Source organism: Etheostoma cragini, chromosome 13, assembly GCF_013103735.1.
Source record: "Etheostoma cragini isolate CJK2018 chromosome 13, CSU_Ecrag_1.0, whole genome shotgun sequence".
Taxonomy (NCBI): Eukaryota; Metazoa; Chordata; class Actinopteri; order Perciformes; family Percidae; genus Etheostoma; species Etheostoma cragini.
The window spans coordinates 3,780,625-3,797,099 of record NC_048419.1 but is presented as its reverse complement, the minus strand read 5'-3'; the positions used below and the strand labels follow the sequence as shown (position 1 = coordinate 3,797,099).

The following is a 16,475-nucleotide window of genomic DNA, read 5'->3' as shown; positions in this document are numbered from 1 at the left end:
GTGACTTATAGAGCCTATAAATCACTGGAGACAGCAAAACTGAAACTGTCAGTGGTGTCTGTCCTGTTGCAATGTATCTAAGCAAGGTGTGTATATTAGTGAGAAGACACTCAAACACAGTTGAATTCACTAAAACAGACTGTCATCCATGAAAATTGCCCATGTCAGCCCTTTGTGCAAAGAGCAATTACGAGTCGTATTTACATTTTTAGAGGCAGTGCCCTCTAGTGGCCATGGCTATAATGTTCGGAGCAAAGCAAAAAGTGAAATGAGAACGTATAAAAGCGCCAAAAAACGTGTTAGGGAACGGTCAAACAAACACAGGACTTTCTCCCCAGAGATACAAGCAAACAAGCAAGTTTTTTTTTACTTTACAAAACAAACGGAACGAAACGCTACATGATGTCTGGCTCCTGTGCGTGACCGGGTGTGAAGTAATATCTGATTTATACCTGGTGCCTAAGCCTCACCAACCTGCAGCCGTTTCCCAACAATGACAAAAAGCAAAGATACCCTTAATAAAATAAAATCTATGTCAATTCTGGTAACATTTTGCCAATGATTGAGAGTGAAGGCTACTCATTGGCTATTAATGATTGTGAAGGAGTATGCTTGAATGGGTTAAGGAGGAAAACAAATTGTTGTTTTCGCCAATGAAGGTGTTGCATGTCAATATTAATAAATTTAATTAATGTTTAACAATGCCTTAGTCTTGAGAGCGTGACTCAGATAAACAAATGTGTTTTCTCTTGGCTTAATGTCTATCCTCTGTCTCATGGCCAAAAGAAAGAAACGTATTAAAGGGTAACTATGCAGTTTTATTGAAGCTTAAGTTATCTTAACTGAACAGCTTCTGAGTCATTTGAATGGTTACATGACCTGATCTATTCGAGTTGAATGGTGAATGGTGGTCATCTCGCTCCCCCCTAGTGCCTGTGAACGGAAAAAAACACAGTTTTTCAAACTATCGTCATGGCTGAGCCGGCAAAAAAAGAAACTGAAACTTGGGAAAGCATTGTAGGAGGAACAGAAAAAGAGGAAACGGCAGACTGACCAAGCAAGGAGTCAGACACAAGTTAACACAGGAGCTGCCAAATATCTATTCCGAAGCAGTAGGGGGCGCTCTGTAGAGAAACCTGCTAGAAAACACCAATAGCGCAACATCAAAGAAATAGCCAAACTGCATAGCGCCCCTTTAACGTCTATTTATGTCTCTTTTTAGTAGGGCTGTACTCAAATTCTGTGACAATACACGACAAAATAGCATTTGTCATCTGCTTTCATTCAAAATGTGAACCAATTACTCCACAATTTAAAACCACAACAATGGAACCTCATAAGCAACCTGTCCCTGGTACAGTTAACAAACAGGCGCGTAGTATTGACACTTGTCAAGACATAATCAGCAGTGATGTTTTAGTCATGGTGAAGGATGGAACAGGAGGCAAATTGTTTGCTAATTCTCATTTCACACTCCCAATGTGAAATCAGCCAGGCACACAGAGCACGGGTTCCTCTACATGCACAATGGTCTGGCTCGCTGCGTAACACCCAAATTATCTTTCCCTGACTTTATTATTCATTAGGCAAACATAATTAATTTAAGAAGCTTCTCTCACAGGAAGTGTTTCAAATAAAGGCCAGAAGGACAGCTTTCTGCTTAATCATGAACTGAACACAGAAGACAGCCAAGAAACCTGGAAGTGTCTGAATGTTTTATTGAATAGAAGTCTCAATATGTGCCAGCTGTATTTTACAGCTGCTGAAAAGTTGAGGCCTTGTGCAAAAATGCACTGCAACGTTTTTATTGGTTCAGCTGATACAGCTAGAAATGCCTTTAAATTTAAGCTCTTGTACTGCATTTTCATATCTGAATTTCCATATAATCCACAATAACGTGAGCATGGAACTGAACTGCCTACTCCACGATTACACTACAATTCCCAACCGGTTGCTTCTACATTTCACTTAGCAGGCCCGGTTTCGTCTCACGGTCTATGAGCCATGATGCTTGGGTGTCCAAGGCCGAGACAAAAGGATTTTCTTCTGCTGCTCTTCCCGGCCAAATCCATTTCCCATCCTACACGTTTACCAGAAAACTATCCTAATTACACCCACTGAGTACACAGGCACACACGCACAAACTTTGCCCTCCATTCGCCTCCTTTATCTTTCCTTCCTTCGCTCAATCTTCCACAGACTCTAACAGGAGCATCTCGGGAGAAGGCACACGCTTTGATCTGTTTTCTATGTGATTCCGGGTTTTCAGATCAAGGGGTGGTTTGTCTTCAAGCTTCTCAAATCCTCAGATGGCCAGAGACAAAGAGCAAACATACTGAAGGGCCTTTCCAGCCCCATTTGCGTAATGGCAGAGTGTGAGTCTTAGTGTGTGCATGTTCGTGCGTTGACCCTTTTCTGTTTTACACCCTTGTACCACTTCATTCCACAATCATTACACACTTGATTATTATTATTATTATTCCACTTTGTTTTTCAGCCTTGATGAGACGTCTAAATTGAAGGACTATTGCGTTTGTCTGTATTTACCCTGTTTTAAGTAAAGTTTCTTTGTGAAATGACTCCGTGCAAATGAACAATCCTCACCCATTACCATGGAAACAACAAGATTTTTCTTCCCAGAGGATCTATTAAAACAGTTCTATTCTGAGGATCCATTCATGAGTCAATGAAAAGGGTGAATATGACACCTCTATGCTTCTTCTGTCAGTGTGTGTCTTGGTCAATAATGTTTGTTTCAAGCAAGCAATAACTTAAGGAGAGATGGTCTATTTTGGTCACAGTATACTTTTAAAATTAAAAATGGGATAGGGTTAGAGGGGGAGAAAAGGCAGAGGGGAAAAAAGAAAAATGTAGTTTATTCTGCATGTTTAGCTTCTTTAGAAAGCTAGGTTGGTCTCTCCTATGTCCCCAATAAATAAAGAAAGAAATATAAAATAAAAGTGCATTTCCGGTATATTATAATAAATATGGGAAATGTATGTATTCATGTTTACTATGAGGATGAAATACCAAACCTCAAATCAACATTAAAGATGCTCTGGTGAATCAGTTAAGTAATTACAGCTCTTTAGATATTGGATCATAATTCAATTTAACAAATAAAAATGTTTAAATAAGACTAAAGTAGCAACAAAACACAATATAAGTATGTTTATATCTTTCGCCATGCAAAGAAAACAATAAAGGGGCATATTTCTCTGAGATAGAATCAATGAAAATTAATTTAAACAAATCTGTAGCTATTGTTTTTCTTGCAATAAGGTCATAAAAAAAGGATATTGATACTTCATAAAAGTACAACACTAATGTAATAATGTGTATTACCCAGATGATACAGCATATTACATTTTATTGGTTTCCATAGTTATTGTTGGATATCTTTCTTGGATCCCCCCCCCATTTTCCTAGCGGTGGCATGTAAAGGCAAATGATTGTGAAAAACCTCTAAAACCTTTAGAATTTGTTTGATCTTGGGCCTTTACATTTTTTCATATTTGCTTTCATAATCAGTGTGGACAGACTGGATTGTGCTGTGCAATGAAATGTGAGCTCGGAAATCCCATTGGATTATAGGGTTACAAATCCAGTTGGCTTGAAACCTTTCTCTTATCTCTACTTTCATTTACAGATGAGTGCAGTCAATATTAAAAAAAGGTGAAGTTGGTCAGAGTTAAATATGGGGGAGAGAGCACAGAGCACCCTCACAGATGGCAAGGGGATGGCGAGATAGAGAGTACACATGCAGACAATTAAATGAAAAGGCTGCAGAATAAAATGACTCCGAAATCACTGCAGACGTTTAATCCAATTTGCTTGGCAGTTGGAGCTGTGTAAAAATCGCGTAGTGTTGTGTCCCGCATAAGAGCCATAGGAATGTGACTATAAAACATACATTTTAGCAATCCAAAAACACCAAAAGCAGAATTGATCAACAATCTAACAAGAGAAAGAAAGATTCCAAGATAATCTAGCACAGCCCAAGGACAGAAGTAGAAATCAGCATGCCGGAGTGAAAACGGGGTTGACTGTGAGCTATGAGCTGAAGATTTTTATTATCACATTTGGGAAGCACTTTGAATAAAATCAATAACAATTCATTTGTCTAAAATTATGATTCTGGCTGAGACAAAAAGATTGATTTAAAAAAATATCACAGACACAAACCTTGAAATCTCCATGGAAGTTGAGCCATGCTTTATCTATTTTTTGTATTCTCTCCATGCTACTGAAACATTAAACACACCATAGGCTGACTTACACTGCTTCAACTATGTTACTGGGAGCTGCCTTCTCCCTCCCGTCTCCGCATTAACTTTCATCACTACCCCAAATGTGCATCCACACACGGAGCTCTCTGGAGCGGGGCCAAGGAGCGTCCCTACAGCCTCTCAGCAGAAACAGCTTTGTCAAACTCAGTTAGCCGCCTCCGAAGGGGGGAAACACCTCTTTCCACAGTAACACTCCAACTATTCACATCATGCCCCTGCCTCCGCCACGGTCACCTCATCAATCCACAGGAGCAACGGTAAACAGCCTCGCACCTTCCAAACAGAGGCCCGCGCTGCTTTGTTGACACTGTGTATGTGCAAAGCGCCTGCACAGTGTGAGCGACTCACAGGATAGACTGAGCTTCATTTACAGAAGGTAATTGCACTGGAGCCAAGTGGTGCACTTTTGTGATGGGATTTCTTTCTTTTTTTTCCAGCTTTGATAGAACCTTGTCTAGATTTGTTTACCAGCTGGATGAAATTACTTTGACAGGGACTTTTATTTCAGTTCAGCTAAACACAAACACAGCTCTGGACATTGACAGTCCTTGTTGTGTACACCTACACGTAGTCATGAAATCACATAAAACCTGTCTACTAACACCTAAAATGCTCCGTAAGAAAACACTGATGTGTTGATTAACTTTTTCACTAGTATGCTCTCATGGTTTTGTTAAAGCACTCTTAATAAAATCATTGGCCAAGTGGTGTGACTAATGTTTTTCCTAATATAAATAGTAGGGGAGAAGATTCCCCGCTACTTTGCTTTCGTTTCCCTCCCATGTCTCTGTAACTCTCACTTTCGCACCCACCTTGTCAAATTGTTTATAACATGCCACCTTAGTCAAGCCGAGGCCCAATTCATGCCATGAAAACACATGATATACCCTCACAGCTGTGATCTCATCAGAGATATTCTACTCCTCAAAATGCCAAATATAATGCTATATACCATGTATACCTGTCCCTTAGTCTTACTCTAAATTCAGTTTGAAAAAATGGAAAAATTGCCTTTTTTTTTTTTTAAACCACCAATGCCAAGTAAATCCGTGTTGCCTTGTGTGCGGAGATAATAAGACACAGACACTGTGTACTGAAGAGTCTAACCCACTCATTGATTCAACAGCTGTCCTCACACGTTGCTAATTCAGTTTTACTCTCCTAAAAAGCCCAGGATGTAGAAAGAAATTCTGAGAAAGTGTGAGAGTGGTTTGCAGAAGCATGGACACTTATTCCAAAAATGCTCTCAGATGATACTTACACACACTATTTTCTCTTATTTTTCTAAGGGTGCTTGCTGATAAACATGTTTTTTTGCTGCTGCAGAAGAGGCTCCACTAAAATAAACCAGAGATGTGTTTAAGGACTGAGCATGTTGTAGTGAAAAGGTCTGCTTAGAGCTCATCTGATAAAAACGATAATTCAATACGTTTATTTGGTTATTTAGACTGCCTCTTAAAACCACTAATTGTTACAATTTAAAATTCCCTGTTAAGGACAGATGCATGGTTTTTCTGTGTTTCCATGGTGCCATTCAAGTGTTGTCTCTTATAATAAATAAAAAAAGGATGGAGAGCAAATCATTAGTTCTTTGAAACTTTCTGCATTCATGTTTGCACGGTATGGCACATAGCCTCTCAGCTAGCTGGATCTGAGTGTGTTTTCCTTTGTAGATGCTGCCCTAGATGCTTCCTATACAGCCCATTATGTGCTTGCCTTATTGCAGTAAAGACATGAACCCATATTTGACCCAAAAATGACAGTGTGTCCATTCTAGCTGAACCAAAGGTCAGTTCATTGTTGTCTTAACCCTCTTGTTGTCTTTAGGTCAAATTCGACCTCTTTAAAAAATGTCTACATCTAAAATATGGCTTTCTTTTTAACCAAATTACCACAAACAAATGGATTGGATTCCCTACAACACTCTTTGAAAATACATTTGATCACTTTCAATCCTGACTAAACTCATCTGTACGTTCCTCTGATCTTAATTATTAGTCAAAATAATTCATAATGTCTGCTTTTTTAGCTCAAATATCAGGTATATTTTCTATACAAATGGGAAATATTTTCCCCAAATTCCAAAAAGTACTGTAAAACTAGTGGTACAAAGGTGGTGTTAGTGAAAACTAAAAACATAGTCTGAGAAAGGGATAAAAAGGTCAAAGTTTTGTTAATTTTTGACCCGGGAGGACTTAAGGGTTAAGAGAAACACATGAATACCTAATTTGGTGATTAAAGATGGTTTCAGTTGAAGCATCTGTTTAAAACACTTATATAAATCAGTGATGTGATTAGCCATTATCCAATAAATGAGACACAAATATCACCATTAAGTTCACTGATGCACGTTCAAATTTATCATCGGCAAATAGAATAATTGACGGTTCAGTTAGCAGACATTTCCACTGATGTCATGGTGACGTCAATCCCTATATTCACTCTTTTTTGCCTATGATTCTGGCTCTTTCCGTGTATGCAAAGCCTGTTTGCATCAACCATGTGGTTGGGATAACTCAGTTCACAAAGTTACATTATGGAGGGCAAAGACAGTCCCTAAAAGCAAACCATTCCATTTTACGGTCGGGGTAAAACTTTATTTTGCTTTCATGCGTGTGGGGCAATTTTTACATTTATGCTTGTGTACAGATTGCACAAAGGAGATACGGCATGTCAATCAGAAAGCTTTAATGCAAGTCAATTTAAATGACATTTTATTTACAGTGTCAAATTTAGAGGTGACTTTTTTATTGACCCTAGACTATGTGCTAATGTAAGCTAACTTTCTCTACGCTTCTCATATCTGGAATAAACTCCCAGAAAACTGCAGATCCGCTGCTGTTCCCAGTTATTTTAAATCAAGGCTAAAGACCTTTCTTTTTGATGTTGCCTTTCTTTAAATGACAGTTCATTTCTTTAATGTTTAATATCTTGTACTTTAATGTAACTTATATTCTTGTGTTTTATCTGTTTTTATTTTTTAACTGTTTTTTAACTGATTTTGTGTAAAATACTTTGAATTGCCCTGTTGCGGAAATTTGCTATACACATAAAGCTGCCTTGCCTGATTTTTAGCGAAAACCCAAAGCAGAAAAAGCAAAGAGTACGGAGTACATAATGTTTGGGGTGACCAAAAGATCCAAAGAATTGTCTTTTCTGCAGAGAGAGTTGGAGACAAATAAATCATTTTTTATCAATGTTCTGACCCTTTGTGTTTGCTTATCTCTCATTGGCTTCATGTCTTTGTTGTCATTGACGGTCAAAAAAATACTCACACTGCAGGATTTGGACTTGCAGTAAGGTCCACAAATTTAACCTGCTGCATATCTTTTGGCGCAATCTCAGATTGCATTATTGAAAATTCCCACACATTCAGACGTAGCGAGCAACGATTTGACTCGGATCTGGGGCTTTTGGCTGTGATCTCCACAAAACTGATGGCGGGTGCAAAATCAGGGCTAAAATGTGTGACAGTGGGCCAGAATACACAATACCATGACCCTGAAACTGAAGCAGGTAAAATGTCACCATGGATTTTATTATTCACACATGTGGCTCCTATGAAAAAAATCCTATATTCTCACCTGTCCATAGAGTATTGAGTTTACATAGGCTTGATGTCATCTGGATTACAGTAAATATACCCTAAATATACCAATTATGGCTGACTGTTCTCATATGTCCATCAAAGGAATAATCAGCATTGTTACAGAAATATTTTAAATTATTAGTCCTATTCCCTCCCACTCTTTTCCTGAATACTTCAGTTTACTTTGCACATGCTGTGTAAAAGGCTGGAAAAGGTCCGGTCTCTTGCAAGGATCATCCCCTACTGTCAGATTTCCTTTTTCTCTGTTCAGACTTAATCTTTTGAAGCACACCCAGCCGGGTCTGTACACACGCTCCTTCCCCAAGCTGCTGAATTACCTTTTCATCTAATCTTCGAATCATCGCAATCAAAGTGATTTCTTTTCTAATTTTGGGGGGATTCAGAGGTTTGAGTAATAATCTATTTAGAAGTATTTTAAGTGTATACTATTCTCTATGAATGTGTGGTCCGATGGGATTCAGCACATCAGCCAAAAACAACCAAAAGGCAACCAGGAGGAGCTTAACAACAGACAATATATGCACACACCGGCCTCTAAACACACACTGCATACATCTACTGTATTTCCGTGCAAGCATATTGGCCGCGCATTTCATCCAAAATGACAAATATGAACCATAACACACAATTTAATTAATAAATAAATGTAGGAGTTTGACAGCACAATGTCTGCCAGAAATTTTCATTAAAGTGATGGTCCCATAATACAAAACTGTAAAGATAGTAACTAGACAAATTCAGATTTTTTTTTTCGATTGACAAAGCTAACATGCTGATTTTTAGCGGCTATAATGTTAACCTTGTTCAAGGTCTTAGTTTAGCTTGTTAGCATTCAAACGCTGGCTAATTACTTCAAAATCTACATTTTGCAAAGGTTAACAGGAACATCCACTTTGCAGGTGTTGGAGAAATTAAAATTGTGACCTGATGATGGCGCTTGAGGTCAGGGGTTCACCAAAGTTATGACAATATATTCTCTGGAGACCAAAGCTATGTTTACCAAGATGAATAGATCCAACCATTAGTTGTCAAGATATTTCACTTAAAGAAAAGTCAACCTCACGGTCGGTACAAAAGTCAGCAGGTTTCATCCTCTGGGGATCATGACTGAAACTAAATGTCATGGCAATAGCTGTTAAGATATTTTAGATGTCAGCCTGTTTTCATTACACAAGGTGGAATGTAAAAAGAGAATGAACACAAACAGAATTACTCACATTCTGTTCCTGCCAAAGGTATTGTTTAGTTGTTTTCCTCCGTCAATAGGAAGCCGGTAAACATCACGCCTCAATCTATACTCCATCATTTTAAAGAGTTCTCAGAAATGGAGAAATGGAAAATGGAGCAACTTTTACCACTAAACGCTGTAGTCCAGCAATCAATGAAGTAGTCTAACAGAGCTCCAGCTGTTCCCTACTAAGTAATCCATTCTTAAGGAGGAGTATTCTTTTAAAGGCTGCTCGCTGCTTTGACAGATGAGAATGGCCACAATGAGCTGGCTCTCCATCACCAGGAGAGAAGCGGAGGCAGAGGACTGCCTTATAACTGACAGACAATTGCCCCGACCACCAGGCAGTTGCTTGGACTGGCAATGTTCGATATTTTAAAGATGGCGGTCGATGTTAGAACCTCTAAATGATACACAACGTCCTCTGGGGCATCACTTTAATACAAATCACTAGAGAGCACGAGGCTCAGGGTTACACTGCATCCCTCTGCTCTATGTACTGTCTGTACTGTCTGGACTTCAGCTGTACAAAACACTTGTCAATGGATGAATATGTGCAAGACAATGTTTCATTTAGGCCCAGTGTTTCAAACTCAATCAGTGGGATTTTATGTCCACTGCAAGGATTTCATGTTTTTAGTGATTTTATGATCCGCTGGTCATAGCTTAGCACTGGTACTGGAAGTCAAAAATCTCTGGAAGTCAAATCCTGAGAGACATGAAGTGAAAAGCAGACAAGCTTCAACAATAAATGCAATGGCTTGTTGGCAGCGTCCTGCGCACTTTCTTCACATATGTTTGTCTTTGACTATTTCCAATTACTCACGGAGCTACTATCCCCTTCCGTGATCTATCCACAACATTGTTATCTTTCACTGCTACTTATAATATGTTTACTCATCCTGATGAATTCAATTACATTTTTTCAGAGGAAATTACTGCGGGGTTGGCTCAGCCTGCCAGAGGTCAGCACTAACTGTGAATACTAAAACTACTCCCCCAAACACATTACACAGCCTATTACCTGCTGCTTTTTACCCAGCACTCTCCGACCCTACACAAGCCTTCCCACGGCCACAGATGAAATGCTTTCTAGATGGGATGTGGCGTAGAGAAGAGGGGAAGAGAGCCGGAGCTGTCCCTAGTCCTAATCGTTTCAGAGAGCCATCCCCACTGCTGCCGTGAAACACGCCTGTCCTGATTAGAGAGGTGTGTACATGGCCAGGCAGAGCGTGAAAGGTGTGAAAAGGAGGCTCAGCCTAAGGGAGGCAAACCACAACTCTGTTTTCCGCAGACGACTGGTGGGATTGATTGGGTGCAAGGCCAAAGGCACAGCAGGTAGTAGTAAGCCAGCGACGTACTGCCTTGACAACGTGGTAGACATCGCTACATTTAGGGTTATGCTGGAGGGGCACTCTTCACTTGGAATAAATTAAATGTGCATACCCTCGCCCGGTTTCCCAGAGTCCATTGCCCTCTAGACTGGAAGCCCTGCCTCCGTCCTGTGCTCTCGAAGGGAGACTTCATCGATAAAGCGGCTCTGGGTGCCTGCCTCCGATCCAGAAGAAATGTATTTCCTTTGTCGAGGACACATGTTGGCAATTTCATTGTAAATGTGTTACTTTAAGTCTCTGAAGAGATAATTGCATGGAGACAGAACACAAGCTGTTGGAGAAAGCTCTCACATTATTTTCCAAACACAATAGCCCATTTCAAGTCTCTCAAATCTGTCAAAACAGATAAATATTCAGGTTGGAAAAGGCTTTCATGATGTAAAAAAGGATTTTTTGTTTCTTGTTGCATTGTTGTGTTTTTGGCAATTAAGGGTTGGGTCTCTGAACTCCAAGAATCCTAATCTCAGGTCATTCCTGATGATTGTTCATTTGTTTTTTAGTAATTACTGTAATCTTTAACTACTGCTGTATTTATTTATTTTTTATATATATATATACATCACCTGCATTAATATGCTCAAATTTACCTGGGATGAGAGCTTGGGCAAAATGTTCCAAACAAAATGCAAACCATGTTGCTTAAAACTGTCTACAGTCATTACATATTGCATGTTAGAGTGTAAACAGTAGTTTCCTTGTATAGGAAATAGAAAGTGACACTTTATTGATTTATGGTCATGTAATATTGCTTCTTTGATTAATGGCCAAGTAGCCAATCCTGTCATTGACTTCTGAGTGCACATTATAACAGTGAGTATGATGTTGGTGTTGATGGGTTTTCATTCAGAGATTTTAAAAAAATATAGTGTACTTTGTGTTGAAATGAATAATAAATATACAGTATGCTAACACGGCCTTCTATTGGGAAAAAGAAAATGAAAAAGCCTATTTACATGTTCTCTATGCTAATCTTAGCTAATTAGTTTACCCCAAAACAAGGACACTAAAATGTTCTATTACTCTAGGGCAAACAAACGCCAACCACACTCATCTCGGATTCTCCCCGAAGATAGAATAAAATGCAAAATATTCAATAACACAGGAAGGAGGACAGAGAACCTGACAGAGAAACTGCTTTTAAAAATACCTATTTTACTATTCATAAACCATGCTGGTTGCCCTCATTTTTTAAAGCTGATGCTGCATTTTGACCACACAGTAAGAAATCATGTGTCTGACCACTTTGTGTTCTCCACATCTGAAATGAATACTGAACTGCAGATTTAGCTGAAGTACAGCCTGATTTAGTGAGAGCACCAGACTTCCTTTTCTATAGGGTAAAACCAGCTGTTGGAGAATCCGTCCAAGAAAAACAGTGATGAAATCCAAAATGATCCTTGGAAAAATACTCCTTTCTTTTGACAAATAAAGCTCCAGATTTTTAAGGAAGGCAATGACTCAAATTAGGATGCATAGAACATTCTCACGGAGCGAGAGAGGCATTTGCACATGAAGAGTTGAAAATGAGTCGCATTCAGCCAAGCTGTGAGCTCCACCTAGGAGGCAGTGAAAGAGACCGAGACAGGCACAGAGAGGGGCTGAGGCAGGCAGGCGCCAAGCCTTGAAGAGGGGCGTTCTGGCATAATGACTCTCATTTACCATTGACAGGCCTTGGGAAAGTTAAACTAATTATGACAGCACACAGATGCTGAATAGCCCTTGATGAAGTTAATCACTGGCAATCCAACAAACAGGTGTCGAATGATTTCTGTTACCACCCCTGGAATTGTGGGATGTTCCAATTTTTTAAGCGCAGCGCTCAAAGCAACAATATACCCTAAAGTATGCTGTATTATTCCTACGATCCCGGCACATTTCATGACCATTTATGAATATGAACAACACCCCCTAATGCTGAAAAACTAGTGTCAAATGGGGACATTCGGTTTTGAGTTGAATGAGCACACAAAAATTGTTTTTTTGAAACATGAAGTCAACATTCACTGTAGTAGCAGGTGTCAGTATAAAAGCAGGCCCACAGCAATGTTCACACCCAGTGTTAAGGATCTCAGTTAATATTAGTTTTGCAGTTTTAATATGCAACGCTTCCAATAATAAACTCAAGTCAAGAATAATACAGCATGACATTGGAGTTTGTTTAGTACTGTTCAGTTTGGGTCATGAACTTAAAATGTCTCCATAAGAACAGGATGCAAAATGTTTGTTTTACACAATCCAAAATGCAACATGCCGTAATAATAAATAACAGTTTTGGATATTGTCAATCTACTGATGTGCAATCTAATATGTGCAATGACAAATGATTTTGTGTTCTGAAACAACAAAGACAGACAAAATTCACAATACGGATTGTTGAAACCAATAGCGGCATGACAAGGAAGGCTGTCAACCAGGAGGAGATCATAACTCGTTTTAATGAGCATTAGGATACATAAAACAGCCCTTTCTCCGACTCCTAGATCGCTGCAGATCATTTTTAACAAGCGGAGATAATGTGTAAGCATAAAGATAATAGGCTCAGCTGAATGACATTACATTGTGTAAAACTTCAATTTCCGCATCGAGGCCAACAAAAACTCTTCACACTGAATGGATGCGTGATTAGCTATTAACTATCTGACTATCTAACAGGATTTTATCAGACATACTCATTTAAAAACCAAAATTTATCATCATTTAGTTGCTTTGTAAAGAATGAATCGGAAATGAGCATAAATACCACGTTTTTTTTCACCGTGGTTAGTAACATTTCTACAATGTTTCTTGTAGAAACTGGGAAGATAGATCAGTTTCTGACTCAACCCAGGGATATAAAAGTAAAAAAGTATTATTTCAACATATATTAGAAATAGAGAGGTATTATAACATTTGATTGATACCTTTTCTGACAAGTTCAAGCTGTTTCCTTCGGGTCGTCTATCCAAGTAAATGTTCATGATAAGTTATGTCACGTTGTTGCTCGGAGATTTGCACTGAGATAATTGAAGGCCTGTAGCGTTCTTATGTTAAGCACTTATTGCAATTTGGGAACCATATCCTCAAAACACTTGCTGGTTGCTGTGCATAGACAGCTCCATTTATCACACTGAGTGACACATTGAGTGAGCTTCATTTGTATTTTAATTTTTATATATTAATCCCTTTATCCCAGGCTAAAGATGGAACACATAACTGATTTTCAGAGTCACAAATCACTTGACTTGTATCTTTGGCATTAATGTGTGGAGACCATGCAAAATCCACGCAGAACTACTGAGTCACTATTCTTGTTCCTCAGAACATAGGTAAAGGCTGGAGGACAAACTAAATAAAATATGCCTCATGAAAAGCATGGAACCGATTTAGGGGCTGTCCATTTTATTAAAGGTGTACATCAAGAACAAAGAGGTTCTGGTCATATGTTTTATGATCCTCCTTCAAACCGTTTTCCCAAATGACCTCTTATTAAAGGGGGAAACCAATTCAAAGGGATATAAAGAATGAATTCTACAAAAGAAGAAAGGAAATTAAACAGGGGGATTTTTTTCACTGTGGATATGTATTTCCTTGCGGGAGTCATCCCAAAGGGATTAATAAAGCTAAGTATAAGTCTGAGTCTATCAACATTCATGGAGATATCCGTGAAGGTTGATATACTGTGACAACCCTATACATAACCTGCACAGCATAGGGTAGAGTTTAAAAAAACAAAAACATAATCATCTATTAGAAATTATTGCTAGTCACTATCTATGTATTTTTGTGCTTAATTTGCACAGTAAATAGAAAGTGTAAGGTTCACTTGGATGTAAAAGAAAAATACCCCATTAGTTGTTATTATTATCATTAGCATACTACTTTGATGACGCTACACCGATAATTAAGCTGCACTTATTACTGAAAATTGCATTTTGTAACACAAAAATGTGAATTTACACGGCAGATGGAAAACGATTTCCCAATTTTGCAAAATGTCGAGTTCCTGTGCTTATGACAGTCAAATGGATGGGTCTATTCCCTGGTAATAGACTGAAACCCGTTCACAACAACAGGATGTGCGACAAATGAAGGATTAAGACCTCTCCCAAACAGAAACCTCACCGGTTCCGTATATGTGTGCACATTCAAAACTTCCAACAATGGCAAAACATCACAGCACGAGAATGACAAATTGAAACAGCCAGCCTTGGAGAATTTACTACGACGTGAACATTTGCTGGCGAGGTGACGGCAGAGAATTGACTAATGGAAGCTGTTAAATTTTATTTTGCTCTAAAAATAGCACATTGTGCATTTTTCATCTCCCCCTAGCAGTGAGCCAGCAGTGCAGGTGTGTTCTTGTGATGTGTTCAATGGTGACTCCGAAATCCCATTTAAAAAATGCATGCATCTCTCCACTTATAAGCACTACTGTACAGTGTTTTTTTTACTCAAACAACTAAATCAAAAAATTGTTTTCAGAGGGTGCTGGGTTGTACCGTAAATAACTAGATTCACAATCTGCTTATTTGGTTGTGAAATTATGTATTGAATGAATGCAGCACCTTTCCTCCACAAGATATCCATCAGCAGATGTTTTGTTCATAGTGTCAAATATTGTTTCAGGCACTGGTCCAGAATTGGTTTTGGATGGGATGAGATGAAATAACTGAAACAGCCCAGGCAATGTGAATTCATTTCAAAATTATTGCATTGTTTAGTAATCACTTGTCCCTCATAAATGTATTCATTTTCAGTGTAAAACAAACAGCTTTCATGTAACGCTTCATCAAAAGAGGATGTAAAAAAGTATATTAGTTTGCTGTCATGTATTCTACATGATGCTGAATGACTGGCTTATTTAAGTGTGTGTGTGTGTGTGAGTGTGTGTGTGTGTGTGTGAAAGAAAAACTGCAAATTCTCACTTTACTTTGACTATATAATCAACATGTAATCCTGCTCGGATAAATAAGTCCAGTTGTACATATGTATGTATGTCTCAATGCTGAGAAATTGCAGTGGCTGCTGATTTAGTCCGCCTTTAAAAGTCATTACTGGTATGCTGCATACTGAACCAACTGTCCATGCATGCACTACTGGTCCAATGTCTATTCCCAACGGGTTGACAAAGAAGAGATATAGATCACACACCGCAGAAGGAGGGGGGTGCCGGGGTGAAAGTAAAACTGTGCCGACACGCTGAAACACAGGTAGACCAACAGCATGCATAGTTGGAATGATAAAGAGGGGAGACGCACAATGGAGAAATAATTAGGACAAGGCCATTGTGCATGAATCTGTTGCAGCTTCCCACAAGCACTCAACTGTGTCAAACAGCTTGGTCAATAATCTTCAGCAATTCCTGCGGATTAGAGTCTTATTACTGAGCACCGTCTGTCACACAGACCTCAGTGCCCACAACAAGTCACTTCCTGACAGTATAGTCCGGATTTCAACTAATAAGAAACATCTCACTGTGAAATCTATGACATTAGGTGGAATATGATCCAGAATAGTGCTAATTAGTTAATGTCTTTGGAAGTTTTCATGCCAATTTTGTGTGTGTGTGTTTGTGTGTGTGTGTGTGTGTATGTGTGTGTGTTTATGCAGTTAGAGCAATCTGAAGAGGTTCTGTAAATTGTGATTGACAATAAAGTGTTATGTAACTGACTAGTAAACATATTTTATCCAGGGGCAAAATGTGAGGATCTATAACTTCTAATTAGTTATACTCTGTGTGCAGTATGGAGCCATTGGGAAGATAATTTTACTTTAATATTATAATTATTTCTGTAGTTTAAGAAGAAAAAAAAAGTAACCGTTTATAATGTGTGCAGATAGTGAATGGGGATACGTTTGTAATCTGCAACTTTTAAACCAGCAATATTGTGGCTTCTTTAGTTTGATTGTGAATATTATTTTCACAACTAATTGGAAACTTAACATGAAATATATCGTTCTGCAAACACTCCACT

General features: G+C 38.7%; 1 protein-coding gene across 7 annotated transcripts in view; it reads right to left on the bottom strand.

Annotated features, from left to right (window-relative positions):
* Positions 1-16,475, bottom strand: part of LOC117955261 (seizure protein 6 homolog) — an 89,959-nt gene that overhangs the window by 72,955 nt on the left and 529 nt on the right. The window lies entirely within an intron of this gene.